The sequence below is a fragment of the Ascaphus truei genome, chromosome 6, assembly GCF_040206685.1.
Source record: "Ascaphus truei isolate aAscTru1 chromosome 6, aAscTru1.hap1, whole genome shotgun sequence".
Classification (NCBI taxonomy): Eukaryota; Metazoa; Chordata; class Amphibia; order Anura; family Ascaphidae; genus Ascaphus; species Ascaphus truei.
In genome coordinates, this window is record NC_134488.1 from 20,790,872 (window position 1) to 20,796,871 (window position 6,000).

General features: G+C 45.6%; 1 protein-coding gene across 1 annotated transcript in view; it reads right to left on the reverse strand.

Moving 5' to 3' along the window:
* The window catches only part of NMNAT1 (nicotinamide nucleotide adenylyltransferase 1), a 79,485-nt gene that overhangs the window by 68,218 nt on the left and 5,267 nt on the right, over positions 1-6,000 (reverse strand). The gene's annotated exons all lie outside the window — the stretch shown is intronic.

Below are 6,000 nucleotides of genomic sequence, written 5' to 3' on the forward strand. Positions count from 1 at the left end.
TTCAAATCAAATTATAACTTTCGCTGCTGGCGACGTTGATGTCATCGGTCGCGTCGCCGTCGCCGTCGCCAGCACTATCAGCGCGGCCTTACTTTGTAAGCAAGGGGATATAAAGACGCAGATTTGTTGGTTAAGTCTTGATGTTCGTTAAGTGATATTCAAGTGAATGGGCCTTAAGGTATATTAAGACGTAGGCCTCTATTCCCTTGTTGAATAGGTACCATAGGGGGCTATGCACTAAGCTCCGAGCTTTCGCCCTGGCCTGAAAAAAAATTAGCACATCCGATAAAAAAATGAAGCCGGCGGCGCGATTCACTAAGGCCCTCAGCTCATTTTCTATCGGACGTGCCCAAAACTGGCTTATCGTGCGTGCAATGTTTTTTCCCTCTGCTAGCGCACTGAAACTTCCTGTAAGCTAGCTGATAGAAAAAATAAGCCGCCTGTGACATTTGCATGGAGATTCTGCATCTCCATGCAAGGCTGTTACAGGCGATCGTACACTAAATAAATACATTTGAATAATAGTGTATATGAGCAGGGGGTCTCCGGAGCTGAACAGCATTGGTTTCAGGTCCGAGGACCCCCTACTTCAGGAGATACAGGCCCCGTTATGGGGTGCCGGTATCCCCTGCAGAATTTCAATGTCCCGGTCATGTAACGTGGACGCTTGTAAGTGCAGGGGATACTGGCACCCCATAACGGGGCCTGTATCTCCTGAAGTAGGGGGTCCTCGGACCTGAAACCAATACGGTTCAGCTCCGGAGACCCCCTGCACATCTACACTATGAAACACATGTATATTAAAAAAAGATTTAACAAACATCAATACACGACCCCCCCCCCCCTCATCCGCCCTAACACAGTGCAATAATGTGCAAAATTACTATTATCCAGATATGGATAATAGATTATTTGCCCATTATTAAACACTGCATTAGCATACCTAAATAAAGTAAATAAAAACAGTAGCCAGCTAATCCAATGAATACAAGCAGTAACAACATCAACAATGAATTAATTAAACCATTAACCAATGAAACCAATTAATTCCTAAACCAACTCAAAATGAATAGTAACACTAACCAATGAAGCCAATGAATTACTACAACATTAATGAATGTAAACATTAAAAGACAAAGAAATACATTCAAACAATATCTGAAATAACCATAAAACGCATTAGCTAACATAATACAACATTAACTACAAACGAACACCAATCGCAAACATTTTATTACATTAAGCAGGGGGAAAAAAAACAATCACATCCACATAAGAAACTGACATTAAAAAACCCAACAGCAATACCAAGCCACAAATGCCCCCCAAATATTGTCATAATAATGTATTCATCTGTTCCCTAAAGTGGTACAGATTAATATATTATCAGTCAATGTGCCTCCCCCCAAAAATCAAAAAACACATCCAATGAAGAAACCTGTAAAAAGAGACATTTATAAACATTCAATATATTACTTACCATTAGAAGCGGTGGCCCTGCGACTCCCGGGGTAACAGGAAGCTCACGTACCTTGAAGGCCTCCAACAGCATCCGATGCCATCCGCCATGAAGATCCGGATCAGGTACCCAAATCTTTTTTCTTTCTTTAATCACCTTCTATCTTTATCTGTCACCATTTCTTGATCTTCTTTATCTTCTATCTTTATCTGTCAATCCAAAAAACCCCATGGTAAATCCCAACCGATGTTGTCTCGTCATCTTCTTGGGCTCAAATGAGGCGTCACGACCTTAAATAGAGCTTGTGACGTCACATTTAGCCTCAAAATGGTTAACAGCCACCTGATTGGCTGTTCAAACCATGTTCCAACTTTAATGTTTTTTTTTTACATGATGTCACTTAAAGGGAATGATGCCAGCCAATCAGAATGGCTGTGCTTCATTTGCCTTTAAGATGACTTAACTAAGTGCAAGATGGCCGGCGTCACATGGTATTTCAGCCAGTGTGGGGAATTGGTTCCCACGATCTGATTGGCTGAAATACCATGTGAGCCGGCTTTGTCACGTCATCTTAAAGGCAAATGAAGCACAGCCATTCTGATTGGCTGGCATCATTCCCTTACAGTGATGTCATGTAAAAAAAAAAATGAAGTCGGAACATGGTTTGAACAGCCAATCAGGTGGCTGTTAACCATTTTGAGGCTAAATGTGACATCACAAGCCCTATTTAAGGCCGTGACGCCTCATTTGATAATTATTTCATTGTTGATGTTGTTACTGCTTGTATTCATTGGATTAGCTGGCTACTGTTTTTATTTACTTTAATTAGGTATGCTAATGCAGTGTTTAATAATGGGCAAATAATCTATTATCCATATCTGGATAATAGTTATTTTGCACATTATTGTACTGTATGTGTTAGGGGGGTGTATTTAGTTAGAAATAATGTTTAGTATTTTTGTAGGCACAACATTGGAACCGCAGGCCCGCGGGGACCCCGGGACGGCCGCGGGGTCAGCCGGGGACCCCCGCGCGACCCCCGGCCTCCCTCTGGGACCCCCGCGGGGTCAGCTGGGGATACCCGCCGGCCTGTTGTATGGGTTTTGCGCCTGGAAAAATGTAAATAAAGACATTTTTCAAAGTCCAGCTTTTTTATCACCTGCCTTGAGCTGGCGATCTTTTTTGAACGCAACTTTCGTGTACGATAACTTTGCGTAGCTTAGTGAATCCCGGAGAAGGGCAGAATTGAACGCAAACAGGTTATCGTACAAGCAAAGTTGGACTTTGAAAAATTTCCAGGAAAATGTCAGTTTAAGAACGCAAAGTGCCTGTTTGCGTGGCTTAATGAATCGTGTTCGGCGGAACATTACGTTCTAAGAGCACTTTGCCCTCTTAAAACGACTTAACGGAGCTTAGTGCATAGCCCCCATAGTGCCTTTGAGCAAAATGTGCATTTTTGTTTGTCATGCCTACTGTCACGGTAACTTGTGATAGGATATAATATACACCAAATAACTGGGTTGAACTGAACACGACTTAGATATAATAAAGAGAATTTATTCCTTAAAGAAGGTGAACACACAGGATAGTACAAATAACAGACAAAAAATACACTTACTTAGGGATTGGAATGAAGAAGTTATCGGGAAAACAGGATTAGCAATTCAACAGCAATCAGGCATCAAGTAGTTGGTAAATTGAAGACAAAAAGTATAGGACTGTCACTGGTTTATATGTAATTCCAGTCCAATACCTTATCATTGAGTGCAGGTCATTGGAGAACAATTACCTGCACCCAATCTCTTAACGTGGGAACATTGATAACCCATGCCCCCCAGCTAGTTGGCACATGCGTACTTCTGGCCCTGGGGGTCTCATTTCTTTAGCCCCACACAAAAGTCAGGGCGTCTACATGTCTACCAGACCTGGATCTGGTCAGGAAACCCTTTGTCTGTAGGTGTGAATTATAGCACTTACAGGCCACTCAAGCCCTGCGTTTCTCCGCCCTAATGTATACAGCTAGAGTGACTGAGCCTTTGATCAGGGGGTCTGTTGCAGACAATGGGTCGCCCCCCTGAGCATTTACATTTCACAGATTCAGAAATCTTCGCAGGCTTTTATCCCCGCATCAAAATATAATATAGTTTTTAATATCAAGACATATTAAAATAATCCGTTCGGTTGGGCCAAGCGGGCTGAAACTTGCCAGTCCCTCATGCCGGAGGTGACTCTCCTTTGTGGCCAAGTTTCAGCTCGCTGCGACCTTCCGGGCCGGAGATACACAAATACAATTTAAAACCCTTATTACTTTAATGCAGGATTCTCCGCTCTAACAATAAATCTCTGCTTTTCACTCTCCCATTGAAATCAACGGGCTCCGCCGCTATAGGCTTTCAATGGAGCAACTCCGCCATTGAAGTCTATAGGGAAAACCACAATTCTTTACATTGTCCCATACTCCGTCTGGTTGATCGGAGAGGACTGGGAATGGCCATGCAGTCATGCCGGAACACTGACTACATGCAACCCAAATCCCAGCCCTCTGGTCCTCATAGAACCGGAGATATGTGCTTACACATTTTATACTTTCGGACTTCGCCGTTTTGTCACGCTGTTCTTTTCTCCGCCATTGGAGTCAATGACGCAACCCTTTTCGGGCGTTCCTTTATTCTCGGACTCGGTGGTGGTCGAGTGTGGGGGTTCCTAGGATCTAGGGGCAAAAAGAATTTTATTCCTGGGTGACCTAGAACATAAATTTCCCACACCAATTGTGCTTGACCTTGAACTAGTGTTATAAAAGCTTTTTTTCAGATATTGTATCCGCTTCTGCGATTTGGATGGCTGGCTGCCAACCCGTTCCTGGAGGTCGGCGTCGAGGAATCCCCATTGAAATGAATGGCTCCATTGACTTTACAATGGGGAACCGCCGCTCCTCCTCTCGGGCGCCATCTGCTGGTCTTCTATAGAAACGGGCCCAAACCGCCGGATTCGCCATAGGATTCAATGGAGCTGCAATGGCGACCTAAATGGAGCCTGAAAAGCAGGAACATTGAACAAAGGGCTATAATCACTTCCTAACTATTAACCCTTCTCCCGAATGGATCCCAGTGTGTGTGGGTGCAGACACTGGAATGGTGACAATACATTATAACGGGAATACACATTTGGATGTTGCAGCAAGGTAAAACCACATTCCTGGACTGCAGTCCAGTTAACTCCTTGCCTCCCTGGTGAGGTCAGGGGGTGGCCATATGGGGTGCAACCCCTTTAATACTGGGCCAATCCCCCTCTACACCTACCTTCTATCGATCTGCTACAAAACATCTGACCCTAGCCACATATTGGAGTTTATACTTATGAGTGATGGGAAATCTAGTGTTCAGTAAAAATTGGATGTCCTTCCATATAAAACCAGTGTTTTTACTACTGCAGACAGTAACATTATCACAGCTGCTTTTCTTTGTGCTGGGACATTTCATGCTTCTAGAACCTATTTGTACTCTTGTGAGTGGGGAGGAATTTGTAGGGAAACTTACAAAAACAGAATTTAAGTTGCATTTACACATTACACACAACACATATCTTAATATATAAATTTGAAATTTGTATGGTTGGTGCTAGATGCTGTGAATCTGATTGGTCCTCAGCCTCTGGCCAATCAGATTGGTGGCTCTATGACATCACCCAAATGCCACTCTCTTCCCCCTTGGCCTTGCCTGACTCTCTCTCTCTGACTCTCTCACACTCATCACACTCACCGGCTCCCGGACTGAGGCTCCCAACGAGGAACGGATGGGAAGTGCGGCGCGGCCCTCCTAAACCAGCCGCCAACTCCACGCTCCTCCCCCCTCCCAAAGAGGAAGAGGGGAAGCGCAGCGCGGACCTCCTGCCCCAGCCTGCCACTCTTGCCCCCCTGCCAACTTCCCGACCCCACCTCCTGCCCCAGGCAGATGCCACGGAGATATCAGGGCCAGGAGGGGAACCATCTGCCGCCAGGAACCACCACCCACCCGGTCAAGGTCAGTCACTCACCCACTCAGTCAAAGTCACCCACTCAGTCAAAGTCCTGACTCACACACTTCCCCCCTCAGTCAGGTCAGCTGACAAATACACAGGGGGAATCACAGCTGGCAACGGAGGGGGGAATCCGAGATGTGAACTGGGTGGGGGGGAAAAGCTGTGAACAGGGGGGGTAACGGAGCTTTGAAGGGGGGGGCGTATTGCTGTGAATGGGGGAGAAAGAGAGGGGGGAGACAGTGGGAGGGAGAGAGATAGAGGGGGAGCCACAACATTAGATCCCGGGCAGCGCCGGGTATATCAGCTAGTATCTACTATATATTTCTGAAAGTGTCCTATGTGTCCGGGTCTGTATGTGTCTCCCTGTGTCCCTAGCGGCAATCTCATTGGCTCCCTTGGCCCGCCCCCGCACACCTCTCATTGGCCGGACACACACATACACTCACACTGAGACACACACAGATACACACACACACTGAGATACACAGACAGGACACACACACACACACACTGAGATACACAGA